Raw genomic sequence first — 21,498 nt, forward strand, 5'->3', positions numbered from 1 at the left:
TTTGTAACACTGTAAAGGAGGCAGTGACCAAAGCCATCCCCATGAAAAAGAAATGCAAAAAGGCAAAGTGGTTGTCTAAGGAGGCTTTGCAAATAGCTGAGGAAAGAAGAGAAGCAAAAATCAAGGGAGAAAAGGAAAGATTTACCCAACTGAATGCAGAGTTACAGAAAATTGAAAGGAGAGATAAAAAGGCTTTCTTCAAAGAACAATGCAGAGAAGTAGAGGAAAACAATAGAATGGGAAAGACTAGAGAACTCTTCAAGAAAACTGGAGATGCCAAGGGAACATTTCATGCAAGCATGGGCACAATAAAGGACAGAAACAGCAAGGAACTAACAGAGGCAGAAGAAATTAAGAAGTGGCAAGAACACACAGAAGAACTATACAAAAAAGGTCTTTATGACTGGGATAACCACAACAGTGTGGTCATTCACCCAGAGCCAGACATCCTGGAGTGTGAAGTCAAGTGGGCCTTAGGAAGTATTACTACAAACTAAGTTAGAGGAGTTGGTGGAATTCCAGCTGAGCTATTTAAAATCCTAAAAGATGATGCTCTGAAAGTGTTGCACTCAATATGCCAGCAAATTTGGAAAACACAGCAGTGGCCACAGGATTGGAAAATGTCAGTTTTCATTCCAATCCCAAAGAAGAGCAGTGCCAAAGAATGCTCAAACTACTAGACAATTGTGGTCATTTCTCATGCTGGTAAGGTTATGCTCGAAATCCTTCAAGCTAGGCTTCAGCAGTAATGTGAACTGAGAACTTCTAGATGGTACATGCTGGGTTTAGAAAAGGTAGAGGAGCCAGAGATCAAACTGCCAAAATTCAGTGGATTATAGAGAAAGCAAGGGAATTCCAGAAAAAACATCTACTTCAGCTTTACTGACTACACAAAAGTCTTTGCATGGATCACAACAAACTGTGGAACATTTTTGAAGAGATGGGAATACCAGACCACTTACCTGTCTCCTGAGAAACCTGGATTCAGATCAAGAAGCAACAATTAGAACCTTACAGGAAACAACAGACTGGTTCAAAATTGGGAAAGGAGTACAGGAAGGTTATATATTGGCACCCTGTTTATTTAACTTCTATGCAGAGGGCATCACATGACATTCCAAGCTGGATGAATCACAAGGTGGAATCAAGATTATCAGGAGAAATATCAACAACCTCAGATATGCAGATAGTATATAATGGCACTATAACGGCAGAAAGTAAAGAGGAACTAAGCGGTCACTTGATGAGGGTGAAAGAGGAGAGTAAGAAAGCTGGGTTAAAACTCAACATTCAAAAAACCAAAATCATGGCAACTTGTCCCATTACATCATGGCAAATAGAAGGGGAAAAATTGGAAGTAGTGACAGATTTTATTTTCTTGGGCTTCAAAATCACTGCAGATGAAATTAAAAGACATTTGTTCCTCGAAAGGAGAGCTATGACAAACCTAGACAGCATATTAAAAAGCAAAGACATCACTTTGCCAACAAAGGTCTGTATAGTCAAAGCTATGGTTTTTCCAATAGTCATGCACGAATGTGAGAGTTGGACCATAAAGAAAGCTGAGCACTGAAGTACTGATGCTTTCAAATTGTGGTGCTGGAGAAGACTCTTGAAGAGTCCCTTCGACTGCACAGAGATCAAACCAATCAATCCTAAAGGAAATCAACTGTAGCTATTCATTGGAAGGACTGATGCTGAAGCTGAAGCTCCAATACTTTGGCCACCTGATGCGAAGAGCTGATTCACTGGAAAAGCCCCTGACGCTGGGAAAGATTGAGGGCAGGAGAAGAGGGCAGCAGAAAATGAGATGGTTAGATAGCATCACTGACTCAATGGACGTGAATTTGAGCAAACACCAGGAGATAGTGAAGGATAGGGAAGCCTGCCTTAGTTGGACATAACTTAGCAACTGAACAGTAACAACCTTATTCTTAGAAGTTGCACCTGAATTACTTTGAGATGAGGTGTGATGTCTGTAACTTTAAAGTGATATACACACATATAAGTACAATAGCATAAATTATTAACAAAATGGTAAGCATTTGGTTATTCACTGTATTATTTCAACTTTTCTATATTTTTTTAAATTGTCATAATAAAAATTTGAGAAAATAGTTTATCTTTCACAGTTAGGGCAACCTGAAGAAAACAAACAGTCCAGGCAGTGTCAAGGTTAAAAATGGTGGGAAGATCCAGTTTTCCACACCCATGGGAGTCAAGTAAAATATAGTAAGCAGAGATAGATATCTGAGAGGAAAAATTCCATAAACAAACAGAGGTGAGAACTCCTCTCCCAAGTTAGGTTGAAAAGGAAAATAAATTTGATTGAATTTGTTTCCTTCATTCATTTATTCCACAAATATTTATTGAATATTTACTTTGTGGACCTAATGTGGGATCAAATAATAAGAAATTCCTCTAGGAATTTGTAATTTGAGAAAAATCAATATTAAATATTGTCAGTTCTTCCTCGCCCAACTTTTCATCCCTTTTAACAACTCCATTGAACCATCACTTGATACAACTACAGCTCCTTCTCAATTTTGCCATCATTCTATGCTGGATCATTGCAGTTGCTCCAGACTTGATAATGCCATTCCCCTGCTGAAACTCTCCAGTCTGTCCACTGGCCTCAGATCTCTATGATTAATTAGATCTCTGATTATCTCTCCAGGCTTACCTGTCACCACTTCATATCTCTCTCAAAAATACCTCAAAATCTGAGCAAAGTAAGTTAGACAGAGAAGGAGGAATATCATATGACATCCTTTATATGTGGAATCTAAAAAGAAATGATATATATGAACTTATTTACAAAACAGAAACAGACTTCCAGACAGAGAATGAACTTATGGTTGTGGTGGGGGGTGGTGATGGGGGAGGGATAGTTAGGGAGTTTGGGATGGACAATGTCCACACTGCTATACTTAAAATGGATAACCAACAAGGACCTACTGTATAGCACATGGAACTCTGCTCAGTGTTATGTGGCAGCCTGATGGAAGGGGGTTTGGGGGAGAATGGATATATGTACATGTATGGCTGAGTCCCTTCACAGTTCACCTCAAACTATCACAACATTGTTCATGGCTATACCCCAATACAAAATAAAAAGTTAAAAATATACCTCAAAATCTACACTCAATATAGATTAAATTGCCCTCCGTTTTCCAGATTGCCATGTTCCCTCTCACTTTTCCTATCTGCACATGATGTTCCCTCTATTTTGAATCATGTTCTCCAGCCAGCTCCTCCTCTATCTTTGCTTGTCTACATCTTACGGAGTCTTTAGGTCTCATGGTATATGTCACTTCCTGCAGGAAGCTTTCCTTGTCTTCCAAAGTTGCAACCTATTTGAAAATACCACCATCTACTTTCCCTATCAGACCATTTACCACAACATATTCTAATTGCCGCTTAATAGCTTAGTCAGTCGGAGAAGGCAATGGCAACCCACTCCAGTATTCTTGCCTGGAAAATCCCATGGACAGAGGAGCCTGGTGGGCTACAGGCCATGGGGTCTCGAAGAGTCAGACACAACTGAGCTACTTCACTTTCACTTTTCACTTTCACGCATTGGAGAAGAAAATGGCAACCCACTCCAGTGTTCTTGCCTGGAGAATCCCAGGGACGGGGAAGCCTTGTGGGCTGCTGTCTATGGGGTCGCACAGAGTTGGACACAGCTGAAGTGACTTAGCAGCTTCAGTTCAGTTCAGTTGCTCAGTCGTGTCCGACTCTTTGCGACCCTATGAATTGCAGCACGCCAGGCCTCCCTGTCCATCTCAAACTCATGCTCATCGAGTTGGTGATGCCATCCAGCCATCTCGTCCTCTGTCGTCCCCTTCTCCTCCTGCCCTCAATCCCTCCCAGCATCAGGGTCTTTTCCAACGAGTCAACTCTTCGAATGAGATGGCCAAAGTATTGGAGTTTCAGCTTCAGCATCAGTCCTTCCAATGAACACCCAGGACTGATCTCCTTTAGGATGGACTGGTTGGATCTCCTTGCAGTCCAGAGGACTCTCAAGAGTCTTCTCCAACACCACAGTTCAAAAGCATCAATTTTTCGGCACTCAGCTTTCTTCACAGTCCAACTCTCACATCCATACATGACCACTGGAAAAACCATAGCCTTGACCAGATGACCTTTGTTGGCAAAGTAATGTCTCTGCTTTTTAATATGCTATCTAGATTGGTCATAACTTTCCTTCCAAGGAGTAAGCATCTTTTAATTTCATGGCTGCAGTCACCATCTGCAATGATTTTGGAGCCCCAAAAAATAAAGTCTGTCACTGTTTCCACTGTCTCCCCATCTATTTCCCATGAGGTGATGGGACCAGATGCCATGATCTTAGTTTTCTGAATGTTAACCTTTAAGCCAACTTTTTCATTCTCCTCTTTCACTTTCATCAAGAGGCTCTTTAGTTCCTCTTCACTTTCTGCCATAAGGGTGGTGTCATCTGCATATCTTAGGGTTATTGATATTTCTCCCGGCAATCTTGATTCCAGCTTGTGCTTCTTCCAGCCCAGCGTTTCTCTTGATGTACTCTGCATATAAGTTAAATAAGCAGGGTGACAATACACAGCCTTGACGTACTCCTTTTCCTATTTGGAACCAGTCTGTTGTTCCATGTCCAGTTCTAACTGTTGCTTCCTGACCTGCATGCAGGTTTCTCAAGAGGCAGCTTAGTCAGTGTTTAAAAATTACAATGGTGCACTTTTCACAATGAACTCTGGCAACATTGATAAGATAAGATAACACTGATTGGAAATATTAAATAGGTACTAGAAGAGTTTTCAGTCCTTTATATAGATGAAACCTGAAAGCCATGGTTATTGTTGCATATTGCCATGGGGGAAACTGTCTAGTTAGGAAATTCCAACAGAGACTACCTAGCAATATATTAGCTCTTTTCTGTGTGGAATTATTGTATCCTTTGGAACAGATAAGAAGTCAAAACTTAATCCTACATGTCTGTTGTTCAGTCATGAAGTCATGTCCCACTCTGTGACCCCCGTGGACTGCAGCACACCAGGCTTCCCTCTCCTTCACCATCTCCTGGAGCTTGCTCAAACTCCTGTGCATTGAGTCAGTGATGCCATCCAACCATCTCATCCTCTGTCACCCTCTTCTCCCCCTGCCTTCAATCTTTCCCAACATCAGGGTCTTTTCCAATGAGTCGGTTCTTCCCATCAGGTGGCCAAAGTATTGGACCTTCAGCTTCAGCATCAGTTCTTCCATTGATTATTCAGTGTTACTTCCTACTATCTCTACCTGGTATGATACCATGGGCCCTTAAAGGGCACACACACACACATACAACTGAAAGAAGTGAAATCTCATACTCTGATAATACGCTTATCAACCCCACTGATTATTCCTTGAACTATTCACGAGACAGCCTTTCCTGCAACCTCTGCCAATGTAAATTATTTTAATTGTAACAGTAGGCTTTACCGCATTACTGAGCCCACCTCTTTGCCTTTCTCTTTTGCTTTCTTTCTCTTTACCCTTCTGCCATGGATTATTAATGACGGTTGGCTGTGATTTATTAGCCTTCTTGCACAGGGTTTCTTAAGGGTGTCATTGACATTAGCTAACAGCCAGTGTCATAAACCTGCCATAATCCCTGTCACACTGTTTCCACTTAAACACCTGCTATTTTGCCCCACCTTCATTCATCACTGATATCCTTCTGGGAAGACCAAATAAACGCAACTCTATTATGCTCTATTTATAGTAGTACCCTAATAGCATATTTAAAGCTTGAAGTTCAGCTCAAAGGCAGTTCAAACATAACATCGTATGTTGCTATGCATATATATTTAAATATTACCTTTCTCACTTTTAAAACCAACTAGTTCACATAATAAAGCAGTTGACAAGCTAAAGTGATAATTTACTCTTATTTGAAAAATGAGGAGTCAGCTAGATTTATAGTTTGCACCATACGTTTATTGTATATGTATCACAAAACATGTCTACCCAGCGTTCTGTCTTCTGATACTTTAAATATCCACAGTAAATGATATCCCTAATGATGAAGAGCTTACAAGATCCCAAATATTACAATATTGTCAGTGTATTTTTAGTGTTTAGTGCATGTAATTGCTAATTCTTTCTGAAATGTAATGCATGTGTTTATAGGTGCTGTAGTCTATATTTTCAACTTTTAAGAGTCATTAGTCTCTTTTTAGAATGTCTGTCCTGCATGCACCAATTATCTGCTCTAGGTATTTGCCCAGTTCTCATCTAAATTTTACTTTTTATTTGAGAACATTAAGTTATTTCTGGATGTAGGTAAAAACCTTATGTGTATGTATTGTGTGCTCAGTTACCCAGTTGTATATGACGACTCTTTACAACCCCCTGGACTGTAGCTCCCCAGGTTCCTCTGTCCATGGAATTTTCCCAGCAAGAATAGTGGAGTGGGTAGTCATTTCTTCCTCCAGGGGATCTTCCCCACCCAGGGGATCAAACCTGCATCTCCTGCATTGGCAGGTGGATCCTTTACCACTGAGCTACCTGGGAAGCCAAAAAACCTTATCGTACATAGTTATAAAAGTTATGATCACCAGAGACTGTCTAATACTGAATTTTCTACCAACTAACCTTTAGTTGTGTCACTTAATGGTAATAAATGTGATCATAGCTTGCAGTGCCTTAAACAAGAATTCCAACTTTCTTCCATGCCCTGGTGGTCAATTCCAGTCTCTGCCTTCATCCTTTGGAGGAACCAAGGCACAAAGTTTTCATGATTCTGTATGAGCAGAGCATGAATCTTGGCCTTGAATCTTTGGGTTTCTTAATTAGTGCTTATTTTACTAGATCGGCCACAAATCTATTCTTAAATCCAAATGCTATTAGGATGTCCAAGATTAAATAAAAATCAACAACTCGAGCTGACTAATTCAGGAAAAGAACATGTAATGTGTCTTACTTTACATTTTAGTGTGCTTTAAAATAACCTTTAAATTTCTGAAGTTGTTGATTAGAATTGTAAGAAAAGACACAGAGCAAAATGCTTTCTTTGACTTTTTTCACTCAATGAACGTTATGTCTTTCCTAGTAACGAATGTTTTATCCTCAACAGAAAATTTGGAAAATAGAAAAGAACAAGGGACAAATAAAACATCACTTGCAATCTGATTTTCAGAAATAACCTCTACTATTAATAACATCTGGGATTGTCTTTCCCATCCCCTGTTACATATGCCCATAGCACCAGGTATTTCCCCCTTTATATTGGTCATAATTATGTTTGTTTTTCTTCTAAAGACTGCAGCCTTCTGGAAGCAGGACTGTCTCTGCCTTAGGCACGGTCATAACCAGAGTTCCTAGTGCAGAGTGTGACTCATAGCAGGCATTCAACAAATATTGACAATGGAAAGATAAGTGGCTCTGTGCATTTTATAGATATATTTCTTGCTTCCAAATAAACAGTACTATACAGTGCACATAGCATGTGTTTTCAAATAAAAATCCACGCCAATCAGGATGGCTGCTATCCAAAAGTCTACAAGCAATAAATGCTGGAGAGGGTGTGGAGAAAAGGGAACCCTCTTACACTGTTGGTGGGAATGCAAAATAGTACAGCCGCTATGGAGAACAGTGTGGAGATTCCTTAAAAAACTAGAAATAGAACTGCGATATGACCCAGCAATCCCACTTCTGGGCATACACACTGAGGAAACCAGATCTGAAAGAGACACGTGCACCCCAATGTTCATCGCAGCACTGTTTATAATAGCTAGGACATGGAAGCAACCTAGATGCCCATCAGCAGATGAATGGATAAGGAAGCTGTGGTACATATACACCATGGAATATTACTCAGCCATTAAAGAGAATTCATTTGAATCAGTTCTAATGAGATGGATGAAACTGGAGCCCATTATACAGAGTGAAGGTAGCCAGAAAGATAAAGACCAATACAGTATACTAACGCATATATATGGAATTTAGAAAGATGGTAATGATAACCCTATATGCAAAACAGAAAAAGAGACACAGATGTACAGAACAGACTTTTGGACTCTGTGGGAGAAGGTGAGGGTGGGATGTTTCGAGAGAACAGCATCGAAACATGTATATTATCTAGGGTGAAACAGATCACCAGCCCAGACTGGATGCATGAGACAAGTGCTCGGGCCTGGTGCACTGGGAAGACCCAGAGGGATCGGGTGGAGAGGGAGGTGGGAGGGGGGATCGGGATGGGGAATACCTGTAAATCCATGGCTGATTCATGTCAATGTATGACAAAAACCACTACAATATTGTAAAGTAATTAGCCTCCAACTAATAAAAATAAATGACAAAAAAAATCCTTACTAGGGAGATGGGAGGGAGGTTCCAGAGGGAAGGGACATATGTATACTTATGGCTGGTTCTTGTTGTTGTTTGGCGGAAACCAACAAAATTCTGTAAAGCAATTATCCTTCAATTAAAAAATATTTTTCAAAAAAAAATCCTTACTATACACAATTTAAAACATGATCTCATTGTGAATGGACCTAGAGTCTATCATACAGAGTGAAGTAAGTCAGAACCACTGAACCAGTGAAGTTGCTCAGTCATGTCCGACTCTTCGCAACCCCATGGACTATAGCCTCCCAGGCTCCTCCATCCATGGAATTTTCCAGGTGAGAGTACTGGAGTGGGTTGCCATTTCCTTCTCCAGGGGATCTTCCCAACCTGGGGATTGAACCCAGGTCTCCCGAGTTGCAGGAAGATGCTTTACTGTCTGAGCCCCCAGGGAAGCCAGAGAAAAACAAATATCATATATTAATGCATGTATGTGGAACCTAGAAAAATGGTACAATGAACCTAGCTTCAGAGCAGGAATAAAGATGTCGATGTAGCGAATGGATATGTGGGGGAAGGGGAGGGTAGGTTGAATTGGGAGATTAGGTTTGACATAAAGACACTACCATGTGTGAAATAGCTAGCTAGTGGGAACTTGCTGTCAGTGAGCTCGGCTCAGGGCTCTGTGATGACCTAGATGGGTGATGGGGCGGTGGGTGGAAGGGAGCTCTGAGAGGAAGGGGATATATGCGTACATATTGCTGATTCACTTCCTTGTGCAGTAGAAACTAAAACAGCCTTGTAAAGCAATTATACTCCAATAAAAAAATATTATCTCAGGTGATAAATGATTTACACCTTGTTTCACTTCTAGTTTGAAATAATGTATATACTTCATAAAAAAATATCATTAGAGTGAAGCATGGGTATCCAGCCAAAGACATTTATCTAAATGTTGATAATGCTGTAGTGGACTTCCCAAATTTATAGTACCCTATATTTTTAATTTGTCACAATTTCTCAAGGAAAGCCCCTGAACTGCCATGTTTCCGTGAGAATAACCTGAGCTTGAAAAAGTGGTGGTGGTGACTACAACAGAACAATCACTAGCCTATAAGAAGGAATGGAGTCTTCTGAGGCATTTTAAAACCAATGCATAATGATGATGATGGCAGATGCTTTAACGTGAAAAACATGATAGATGTCTCTTCCAATGCCTTATAGCTGAGTAATTCTCAGAAGATCTGAAACAAGGGTAAAATTTAAATACTAAATGCAATGCCTTATATTTACAACTACCTATAAGCATGAAGAGCTTATACTTACTAATCCCCATTATGATCATCTCCTTTCAACCTTCTTCTTCACTGACCTCTTTTCATTCTTCACTTTTAATATATGCAAGGCTCTGTTCCAGGCACATGCCAATTGTCACCTTTTTTATTTTCAATACTTTGCAGTGGTTTTTCCTCTTCCCTATCTGGCCATGATTTCCTAGCCATTTAACATAACTGGTTTTCTTTCCATACTCTGTTAATATTGGTGACTTTTCATTTTCTTGTGCTATAAGCCCTCCTTTGGGCAATCTTACATACTTTCATAGTTTCAACTATTGCATCTTTCAGAACCATATTTCCTACATCCTGATTGCTTCTCCTCCCATTCTCTGAAATTTTGGCACCTCACTCATCTTCTCCACACCAAGTTAGGCTTTCATTCTGGGTGATTCAATTTCCGGTGGTTCAACACCTGCTTCACACATCTTTCAAGACCTCTGTCATCCCACTTCAGCCACACACTCCCATGGCTGTTCCTTGGAACTTATGATCAACTGAATATATTCCACTGTCAGAATGACTAATTCAGGTATTCTATGCTTCCCAGGTGGCACTAGTGGTAAAGAACTCATCTATCTAACGCAGAAGACAGAAAAGTAAAAGAAAGTGAAAGTGAAGTCGCTCAGTCGTGTCCGACTCTTCTGACCCCATGGACTGTAGCCTACCAGGCTCCTCAGTCCTTGGGATTCTCCAGGCAAGCATACTAGAGTGGGTTGCCATTTCCTTCTCCAGGAGATCTTCCCAACCCGGGGATCAAACCCGGGTCTCCCGCATTGCAGGCAGACGCTTTACCATCTGAGATGCCGATTCGATCCTTGGATCAGGGAAGATCCCCTGGAGGAGGGCATGGTAACCCAGTCCAGTATTCTTTTTTTTTTTTTTTTAATTTATTTATTATTATTTTTGGCTGTGCTGGGTCTCCTCTGGGAGGTAGATTTGGTTGCAGTGTGTGGTTTTCTCATTGCAGTGGCTTCTCCCGTTGTGGAGCACAGACTCTAGGCGTGTGGGCTTCAGTAGCCGTGGCACGCGAGCTCTGTTACTCCACCACATATGGAATCTTCCCGGACCAGGGATCGAGCCAGTGTCCCCTGCATTGGCAGACAGACTCTTATCCACTGAGCCACCAGGGAAGTCCCCAGTCCAGTATTCTTGCCTGGAGAATTCCCTTGGACAGGGGAGCCTGGTGGGCTACAGGCCATAGGGGCACAAAGAGTAAGACATGATTGAAATGACTTAGCACCCATGCTCTGACAAAGCTTCTCTTTTTCCAGTTTCTTCCTGAACTATATTCTCACTACAGTTTTTCAAAAGCCTCAGTAGATCTGCAGTTCACTGACCCTTTATCTTTCTCCTGACAATCAAGTTTGCCTTCATTTCTTTCTCATAAACCTTATCTATTTTAATCCAGCACTTCAGTAGTTTCTTCCCAACATCCTAAACTCCTTTGCCCAGCTGTTCTTCTATCGCACTTTCTCATCAAGCTCACTTCAGTTCCAACATTCCCCTGGAGAAATATCCTACGCTAGGCAGGTTAATGTTGCCACATATTCATGACTCTTAACCTTAATCCTCACACTGCTGAAAAATGTATTTATGTTATGTAGGCAAGTCTCCAATTCTTCATCATGATTATTCCAAAATGTTTCTAATTACCCTCAAAGCTCTGATACCCTCTCTGCCACCTCCAGCTTGTTAGTCACTCCCAGATTTTCTCATCTCCTACTTTACTGAGAAGAGCATAACCACAAAACAGAATTTTCCTCAACTTGTCACAATAAGTTTACCTACAACTGCATCCACTCTTTCCTTCCTCTGTCTTAGCAAACATTTATTGTCTACTGTGTGTCAGACACTTCGCTGGGAATACAAAGAGTGAGACAGATACAGTCTTTTACTCGTGAAGCTCATAGTTTGGTAGAGAAGAGATCCATTAAAGAACTATACCAATAATTAATTTGTGATCAGTGCTATGATGAAAACAGGATGCTACAAGATCCAAGGACAGTGGGGCCTGACCTATATTTAAAGTAAGAATTAAAGATAAACAGGGGTTGTTCAGGCAAATGTATATATACATAGGAGTTCCAGTCAAGAACACAGATAAGAGCATGTCACATCCAAGGACATAAGAAATGGCTGATGTGTGAGGAGCTCAGAGAAATCAGTATGAGATGAGAGTGAGGGCAGACAGATCCCTGCTAACCATGCTAAGGATTTCGGCATTTTTCTAACAACAGGGGGACATTTAAGCAGGGCAATATGATTGGGTTTGTTGTTTTGTTTTATTTTTTTAAATCACCTAAATCTGGCATTAAGAAAAGATTGTTCAGACTTGGGTGGGGGGGTCAGTGGAAGTAGGAAGAGCAAAGGCCTGATTGAACTGTACTGACCAGTGAGTGTGAGAATGAGGAAATGGATTAGCAAGAGCGTATTTATCTTTCTAATTTGGTTACAAAGGAAAAGCTGGTTACTGCAAGAGGATGTGAAATCATAGGGAGGTTTGCTTTCATTTGTAACACACTCGAGTACAGACATTAGGGAGAGGACAAGAGTGAAGGTGTTATATTTGCAAAGATCCAAAGAAACCTAAAAAGCAAACTTCTTCAGGGAGCTTTCACTAAAATTAGGCACATGTATGCTTGAAAAGCCTGGAGGAGGGCATGGCAACCCACTCCAGGATTCTTGCCTGGAGAATCCCCATGGACAGAGGACCCTGGCAGGCTACTATCCATGGGGTCACAAAGAGTCAGACATGACTAAGCAACCAAGCACAGCATAGCATCTTGAAAAGGGGGCCTCCCTGGTAGCTCAGCGGTTAAGAATCTGCTTGCGATGCAGGAGACCCAGGTTTGATCCCTGGGTTGGGAATCCCCTCGAGGAGGGCATGGCAACCCACTCCAGGATTCTTGCCTGGCGAATCCCCATGGACAGAGGAGCCTGTTGTGAGCTGCAGGCCATAGGGTCACACAGAGCCAGACATGACCGAAGCGATTAAGCAGCAGCATGCTTGAAAAGATCCCTCCTTATCCTGGGAAGGACACTGCACAACGCAGCACGTGTAATAAGTTATACAGTTTAGTGTGAGGGAGCGACTGGGTGGGGAAACTAGCGAAGAGGTGGTACATAAACTGAGCCTTGAAAAGCAGATAGACTGAAGATGTCCTGAGCTGCGGTGATGGCAGGTTAGACACAAGAGGTGTTTGAAGAGAAGAGTTCTATTTCCTTTTGCGATGAGGCCAATGTAGATAGCTAAACCTAAAGGAAACTACAAGTTTGAAACCTAGGTGTGTGTGAGTTGGTGATATTAATCTGAACATGAAAGAGCTCATGCCCTGCTTCAGTTTCAGAGATAATTTTCTCCCTCCCTCTAATGAAGCAGGGAATGAGGATCAAGAGATGGAGGGAAGAGGTGAGAAGGAGAAGCTGACCAATATCCAGAGATTACCAAGCTCAGTCTCTATTTTGTGGCTTATTTCCTCTTAAAATTTCTCCAGATGGCAAATCTACACACATTCAAACATAAGCTCAAGTTATTATCCGTTTTGGTCTGTGAGTTGGCAGAAACAAAGGAGGGTAATAAGGCCTCATAGTGACGAGGGTCTGGGCAAGTCGGCACTCTCTTACTTTTGTAGTCAGAAAGGGAACCAGCACAAACTTTGCAGAGTCTGGCAATAAGCAGTGAAATTATCTCTAGAACTTTATCTCAAGGAAAGAATTGCAAAAAGCACAGGTATGAGGAAGCTCATGCAGAGTTATTTTTAGAATTAAAAATTTGGAAACAACCCATGTGCCCATTTTTTGAGTAATAACTAAAGTATGATATATCTGTACAAGGCAATACCATGGAGATGTTTTTTAAAAGAAACAAATCCAGACATATCTAAATATATCAATAGAAATACATTCACAAGGAAGGCAAAAAATGTTATTGAAAATATTTGGCAATACAGTTGATCACATTTATGAAAAACTATTTACTTTCAAAAAAATCTTAAAAGATACACAACCAGAGGTAAACATTATTTTGGGAAAATATGCAACTAGGTTTTAAAAGTGATTGAGATTGGGATTATAGTTCCTGTCAGGTTCATTTTTACTTGCTTTTATTCTCTTCTGCTTCCTAATTATTTGGTAATTGATAAAGATTGTTCTTAGAAGCAAAATTTTTTTTTAGCTTAAAATCCAAATATAAATAATTTGGGGTGATATATACTTATCAACATCTGTGTGCTTATTGGCCTATCCATAATAAAAGGGAAAGTAAATAGAAAATTTAAAGCTGGAATAAGTAAAAGCCATTTCATGTTTATGACACCACAGACTTTCTTCTTAATGTGATGCTATACTAAAAGGTTTTCTAGAGACTTTAAAGCATTAAGTCACCTCTCTACTCAACAAAAAGTAAGATGCAGCAAGTAAAAATGGCCTTTCAAAATTGGATGGATGCCCTAGTAAAATCCAATTAGTGGCAGCTTTCTTAAGACTAAGAATCATTTCCATTAGAGTGGTCCTTGGTCAGAGACCATTCTTTAAGAAATTCTAATCTCTCCAAGATGAACACAGCTTAGTTTAGGATTCTTGAGACCTTAATGTATAATATACCTGTAGAAGCGCCCTTCACTTAGAAGACTCTCTGAAATGAATCAATTAATAAAAGAATAATTAAATACATAGTTATATGGCCAACAGGACAGAATGTGCATCAGAAATTGAGAAGCTGAACATGACAATAATGTACCTAATAACATTAGTAATACTAAAAAATAATAGCTGCTATAAGGGAAGGCAAATTCGTCACTGCTAAAAGTGACACTAATATCAGAAAGTGCTGTCTCAGTCCCTTTCAGCTGTCACAAGAAATACCATTGATTAAACAATAAACGTTTATTTTTCACAGTTCTGGAGGCTAAGAAGTCTGAAATCAGGGTGCTAGCATGATCAGGTCCTTGGTGAGGGCCCATGTTTTGGTTATGTCTTCCCCTGGCCTTTCCTAGGTACATGCATGCAGAGAGAGGGAGATGGGGTATTTCTTCCTCCTTCTCTAAGGCCATGAGTCACATCATGGGAGCACCACCCTCATGATCTCATCTAGACCTAATTACTATGCCTCCCAAAGGCCCCACCTCCCAATACCATCACAATGGGAATTAGAACTACAACATACAGATTTGGGGGGGCACTCAAACATTCAGTCCATGGCAAATGCCAGCATGTCTTACAGAGGCAGAATGTCTCCTTAATCATATTATCCATTAATTGATGCCATTATTTTTACAGGAAAAAAAAAAAAACAAACAATGGAAGTTGGGTGGTCGGCATGACTGCCTAGTAAAAAGGAGATGCCAGAGAGAAAACTTGACAACACCCACCAATGTCTCCAGTGGAGGGTGGATGCTTTAGTTTACAACCCCTCTACCTAGTTCTCATGGCAGGTGACCCTAGTTTAAAGGCTGATAAATCAGGTCATTACAGGGTGATGTCATTAGGCATTTAAGCATCACAATTGTCCCTGTTCCCCCCACTCAGCCACTGCCACTCTCTCTGATTCCACGTTCACTAAATAGCTTCTAATTGTAATGTGCTTCCCCACACAGATTTCCTACTAGGAAGGAATGTGCTGCTCTTGCAGACTTGAAAAGTCCATGAGATAGCTACATTTCTCTTCTCAGCTTTCTGTCAGTCTCATTTACACAAACCATCATCGATGAGCTCATCTGCTCTATGCTGGAGAGCTTGGGGTTCAGTACAGTTCAGGGAGGCTGATCAACTCCGATGGAATCACCTAACCCTTTTACTCATTCACAGAATTTGACCCTTGCTCACAGTCTTCCTCTTTATCTCAGACTCTGGCACCCCCATGGGTGATTTCAACATCTACATGGATGTCCCACCTAACATCCAGGCCTCCAGGTTCTTTCACACACACATATTCTACTAGCTTTTCCTTCGCTCTGCCTCAGGCACCTGCTCCCACAGCCATATCCTAGATCTTGCCAGCACCATCTGAAATTGTTTTACATTTCAAATCATTAACTCATATTTCTTGTTCTCTGACCACAAGTTCTCCTTTCCCAGCTCACCGTTCCCTCCTCTCCTGTCAACTGCTTCCATAAAGGAATCAGAGCAATTCAGAATTTTCTCACAGAATTTTGTAGTCATTTCCCAAAGATTTTTAGCTATCTTTTTTTGTGTTGTATAGCATAAAATCGACCTTGTTCATCACTTTGAAATGTACGGTTCCCTGGCATTAAGTACATCACATTGCTGTGAAGCCATCCAAAGCTCCAGAACTTCTTTTATCTTGCAGAACTGCAACTCTGTACCCATAAAACACTAACTCCCTGTTCCTTCCACCTCCAACCCCTGGCAACCACCATTCTACTTTCTGCCTCTGAATTTGACTACTCCAGGTACTTCATGTAAGCAGAACCACACAGTCCTTCTCTTTTTGTGACTGGCTAATTTCACTTAGCATAATGTCCTCAAGGTCCATCCATGTTACAGGATGTGTCAGAATTTCCTTTTCCTTTATAAGGCTGAATAATATCCCATTGTATGTACAGGCCATATCCTGTTTGTCCATTCATCTGCTGATAGACACTTAGGTTGCTTTCACCCTGTGGCTACGGTGAATGATGCTGCTAGAAATGTGGGTGTATTTATTCACCTTTTTTGTTGCTGTCAGCCTCTGAAAAGCTTTATTAATTACTCCTTTACAAACCAAGCCAGTACTAAAATAATCCCTCAGATATTTGCCCTCTATCTTCCATCTTTGCTTTGTCTAAAAATGGTAACGATAACTCAGAAACTCCAGGAGATAGTGAAGGACAGGGTAGCCTGGCGTGTTGCATCCAAGATATTGCAAAGAGTCAGACACGATTGAGCAACTGAACAACAACTCAGATTCACCTTTGTGATGGTGCTTTTTGGCTAAGGTATTTAACCTTGTTAAAGGCTATTCATTGACCCTGCTTATCAATGGATATATTTGATATATCCATTATATATATCAATATATATTGATATCAATGGATATTAATACTCTATATTTCTAGCTAGCTAATGAATGTTTATTAAACAGGCAAAGCTATGCAGGGGACTTCCCTAAGAGGGTTCAGACTAACAGTATGGCTTTCAAATATAGTTTTTTGAAGGATTTCTCATTACATAGCCAGCTCTCCTATCCTTCAGGCACATGGGACAATTTTACTTCCTTACTGTCCTTGCAGTTAGGAGAGGTTAAGAGACTAGTTCTGGCAAACGGCTGCAAGTTGAATGTGTGTCTCACACTGAAGCATTGCAGGTTTCCTTCTGGACAAATGCTCTCTCTTCTGCTGCTGCATCAACTAAGGAGACCACTTGTTCCAGATGGTATAGCTTTAGGACGGTGGCACTGTCAACGAATGATCACTGAAGGGCCATATGGAAGGCACTTTCCCTGGACGGCTGCCCAGAACCTCAACAGACATTTTGTAAGCAAGAAATAAACCACTGAGATTTGTAGGATTATTTGTTTATGTAACATAACCTGGTCTATCCTGACTAATACAGTAGGGAGCTATGTAATCACATAGTGGGTCGTGATATACCCATTAATCACACAGCTATTTTTTTTTAATGAGGCTAATATATGTTAATATAGAAAAATCTTCCAAATACATTTACTTTAGAAAGCAATGGGACTTGCTCATTGCTAAGTGAGCTGGTGGCTCAGTGGCTAAGACTCCACAATCCTAATGCAGGGGGGCCTGGGGTCGACCCCTAGTCAGAGCACTAGATCCTACATTCCACACTGAAGAGTTCGTGTGCTGTAACTAAGACCCGGCACAGCCAGACACATAAATAACAAATATATACATTTTTCAATTTAAAAAATAAAATAAAAAACAGGACACAGAATGTAGTATATAGCATGCTATCATTTGTATAAAATACAAATAAACACTTACATAGACATTAAATACCTGCTCAGGTATTTTTTTGAATTAAAAAAAAAAACTGATAAGAGTGGTTGCCTCGGAGAAGAGGATGGGAGGACAAACAGGTGTGGGAGAGAGAGATTGTTTACTGTCAGAATATTTCAATGTATTTAGTATTTAACAATATTTTAAAATAAAAAATGTGCATGGATTACCTGGTCACAGTAAATAAGCTTTAAAAGCTATAACAAAAGTCTAAATTGTCTAGTTGTTAGGGGATCAGAAAGAAAAAAATAAGTTTGAGTAATCATGCAGAAATCAGATTGACCAGATTTGACAGCTTGTAAATATTAAGCATATTGGTTAGTCACCCAACCGTGTCCAACTCTTTTGCGACCCAATGGACTGTACCCCACCAGGCTCCTCTGTCCATGGGGTTCTCCAGGCAAGAATACTGGAGTGGGCAGCCATTCCCTTCTTCTTCTTCAGGGGATCTTCACAAACCAGTGATCAAACCCTGGCCTCCTGCATTGCAGGTGGATTCTTCACAGTCTGAGCCACCGGAGAAGCCCAAATATTAAGCATAAGGGAAAGGTAGAAGTCAGAGATGGCTGTAACATGAGTTCCTTGAGGGCAAGAACTCACACTGGCTTCTTTAATTTCATTGATAGTAGGTATGGGACTGATCAACTACATATCAATAATGGTTACGTGGGAAAAATAATTTTTTCCTTTGCAATTTATATTACATTCTGAGGTAGGAAATGTTTTTCATTTTGTACATAATAAAATTTCAATAAGTGATTCCTTTACTTTTATTTTGGCCTACTTGTTACCTTCAATTCCATATAGCTATTTAATAAGAATATGTTAACAAAAAGATAACATCAGACCATGGAAATATGGAGTCAAACATAATGCCTTCACATTTATCAAATATTAAATGGTTGAGATTCAAAGGTCTAGAAGAATTGAAGCTGTTTGAGAATTCAGTCATCATTTTATAGAAAATAACTTGGCTTAAAGTATGATAGCATTTATATAAATCTATTTCTGTATTTTGTTTAACTTCCAAACAATAGTACTCATTTGTTTCAAGTTTTGCATAACAGATATAATGTTTGGTTTCTTTTTCTTCTCTTCTGATTTGCTGGAATTTTGTATAACACACTATAAATAGCATTGCTCACAAGAACAATTACGTTTCTTTTCCTTGAGATTTTTAAAGATATTTTAACTGTATAAAGCATATAGTAGCCTACCACGTGTCATAGAGTGATTTCCAATCTCTCAAACGTGGGGAAGAGGACAACAAGCTGCTTGGTTTTGGAGGAACCCCTTTACATGTAAGGAGACCAGTATTTGCTCCAAATAAAAGTGGAAGGGGTGCAGAGAGTTCTCTCGTAATTCGATGAGGCAGAGCAGATCACCTTTCTTTTTCACAGGTAAAGGTAGCCCAGTGACCCAGAAAGAGAAAAGGGGGGCATCGCCCAGTTGCAGAACTCTGCCTGCCGGCAATGATGCTACGAATGTAGGTGCAGGCAAAAGCCTATCTGATTCTAGGCATGACTAGGTTCAATAACCAATGATGCAGAAATCTAGAGGTTTTCACATGCTGAGCATCTACCTGTAACTCAGCCTCCTTCCTCTGACCCAGAAGATTTCTGACTGGTGCTCGGTCCTGCAAAGCTTCAGCATGTTCCAGGCTGTTCACATACCACACAACTGGTACTTCAGTTTTCACCCTGGCCCTTCCACTTTTACATTTATTCCTGCTTTCCCAACATCTGACCTTATTCATCACTTGTTCCTTGCTGTTGGCATCCCTACCCCATCATGACTTGCACTCACTCCTTGATGCTGCTGCTTCTGGCTGCTTAGGGAATCACTTCACCTTGACCTGCTTGACCTTCACCTCCTTGCAGGCTTCTGCAGGCAACACCTTGCAGTGTACCCCAATCCTTCCAACGGAGCCTAGACAAGTAAACAGGAGACCTTACGAGACTGTACCCAAAAGAGTCTATCATTAGTCACCTCCAGTATCACAAGAAACTATGCCGGTCAAATTGTCACTGCATTTGTCAGCATCATATGATATTCTGTCCTCCAAAGGAAAATCTCAAGTCACTAAACTGCAAGGGGGTATCAAAAGTCTTTTGTAACCCTGAAATTGTGTTGTCTTTAATCAAGGCTTTCAAATAATTATTTCCAACAACTGAATTCCTAGAAATGACAGATTTTTAAAAAAAGATTTTTCTGTTTATTTATATATTGACTTATTTTTATAAATATACCACATACTAATTATAGTGATATAAGACAGTTGACATTTTTATTGCCTTTTCATGAGGTGAGAGAGGGGTCCCACCATCTCCAACCCCTTTTTATTTGTGCAGAATCCCCAATTTGCAATATCATCTGTTATAGAAGCCACAGTAGTCAAATGTTTCATCTTCATGTTCCTGGAGGCTTACACTCAGGCATGTGACCAAGAGTGTTTATCAGAAATTATTCTTGAGAAATGTGGGGACATCTGAAAGTCATTCACATGACTTTTCTGGGGGGTTTATCTTAAAAGAGGAAGACAATTTTCCTCATGTATCATGTGCAGGAGTGTGTGCTAGGTCGTGTCCGATTCTTTGCAACCACATGGACTGTAGCCAGCCAGGTTCCTCTGTCCATGGGATTTCCCAGGCAAGAATACTGGAGTGGGTTGCCATGCCCTCCTCCAGGGGATCTTCTTGACTCAGGGATTGAATCTGGGTCTCTTTCATCTCCATGTGCCATTCCCCTTTACTCATTTCTCCATACTTGTAAAAAGAGTCAAGTTTTAGAATGCTTTAGAGGGATTATAAGGGTGTATACAGAAGGAAAAGTCCAACACAACAAAAGATTTGCATGACTAGAAAACATCCTAGCTGTACCCTCGGTGTATCTAAACACCTCTTTACCCTTTTGCAAGGTAGTAACTACATTTATTTTTCATAGATTTAATTCTGCTAAACATCACTGTAACTTAGGACATCCCTGTAACCATCACCAAAAATGTGGTTCTTGTGCTCGCTTCGGCAGCACATATACTAAAATTGGAACGATACAGAGAAGATTAGCATGGCCCCTGCGCAAGGATGACACGCAAATTCGTGAAGCGTTCCATATTTTAAAAAAAAAAAAAAAGAAAAAAAAAATGTGGTTCTTCTGTGGAAACTAGGAAGAAACACTCCTTCTTCAAGACCCTTTACTGACATGTAACAGAAAATTGTTATTATTTACCGATTTTATTAGAACAAGACACTTTAATACATTAAGCCCCCCAAACTAATTTCTATACAAGATTCCATAACATGAACAGTATATCTTATATGTCACAGACAGACTATAGCCCCATCCTTGGCTTGTTTTCCAAGGGCATGTGCTGTGCTTAGTCGCTCAGTCATGTCCAAGTCTTTGCTACCCCATAGACTGTAGCCTGCCCAGCTCCTCCGTCCATGGGATGCTCCAGGCAAGAATACCAAAGTGGGTTGCCATGCCCTTCTCCAGGGGATCTTCCCAACCCAGGGATCGAACTGGGGTCTCCTGCATTGCAGACAGATTCTTTACCAGCTGAGCTACCAGGAAAGCCCTTCCAATTTCATGAGAACCCCCAAATGGCTAGATCAAGGTTATTGCTTCCAATTCAGTGAAACCATAATTGTTTATCTGCTGAAAGAAATCTTTGAGCACTAAGAATGCTAAATCAGCAAAGCCCCAAGAAGGAAGGACAAGTAGGTCATTAGGTTTAATAGTGAGAGGTGCCACTCCCAGTACCATCCACTGATTCTTGGACCCATATATTATTGCTGTAGTGGAAAAGCACCAAGTATCTGCCTCTGGTTCAGAGTACAAAGGCATCTACAGAATAGCACCCAGAGGAGTTCCCCAAGCTATATAACTGAATA

At 40.5% G+C, this 21,498-nt stretch overlaps 1 non-coding gene across 1 annotated transcript; it reads left to right on the forward strand.

Annotated features, from left to right (window-relative positions):
• The first annotated feature begins 20,616 nt into the window (after nt 1-20,616).
• Nucleotides 20,617-20,723, forward strand: LOC122441043. Its single transcript, XR_006269188.1, has one exon. It is a non-coding gene; the product is annotated as a U6 spliceosomal RNA (small nuclear RNA).
• Nucleotides 20,724-21,498: the final 775 nt, after the last annotated feature.

This window comes from Cervus canadensis, chromosome 4 (assembly GCF_019320065.1).
Source record: "Cervus canadensis isolate Bull #8, Minnesota chromosome 4, ASM1932006v1, whole genome shotgun sequence".
Lineage (NCBI taxonomy): Eukaryota > Metazoa > Chordata > Mammalia > Artiodactyla > Cervidae > Cervus > Cervus canadensis.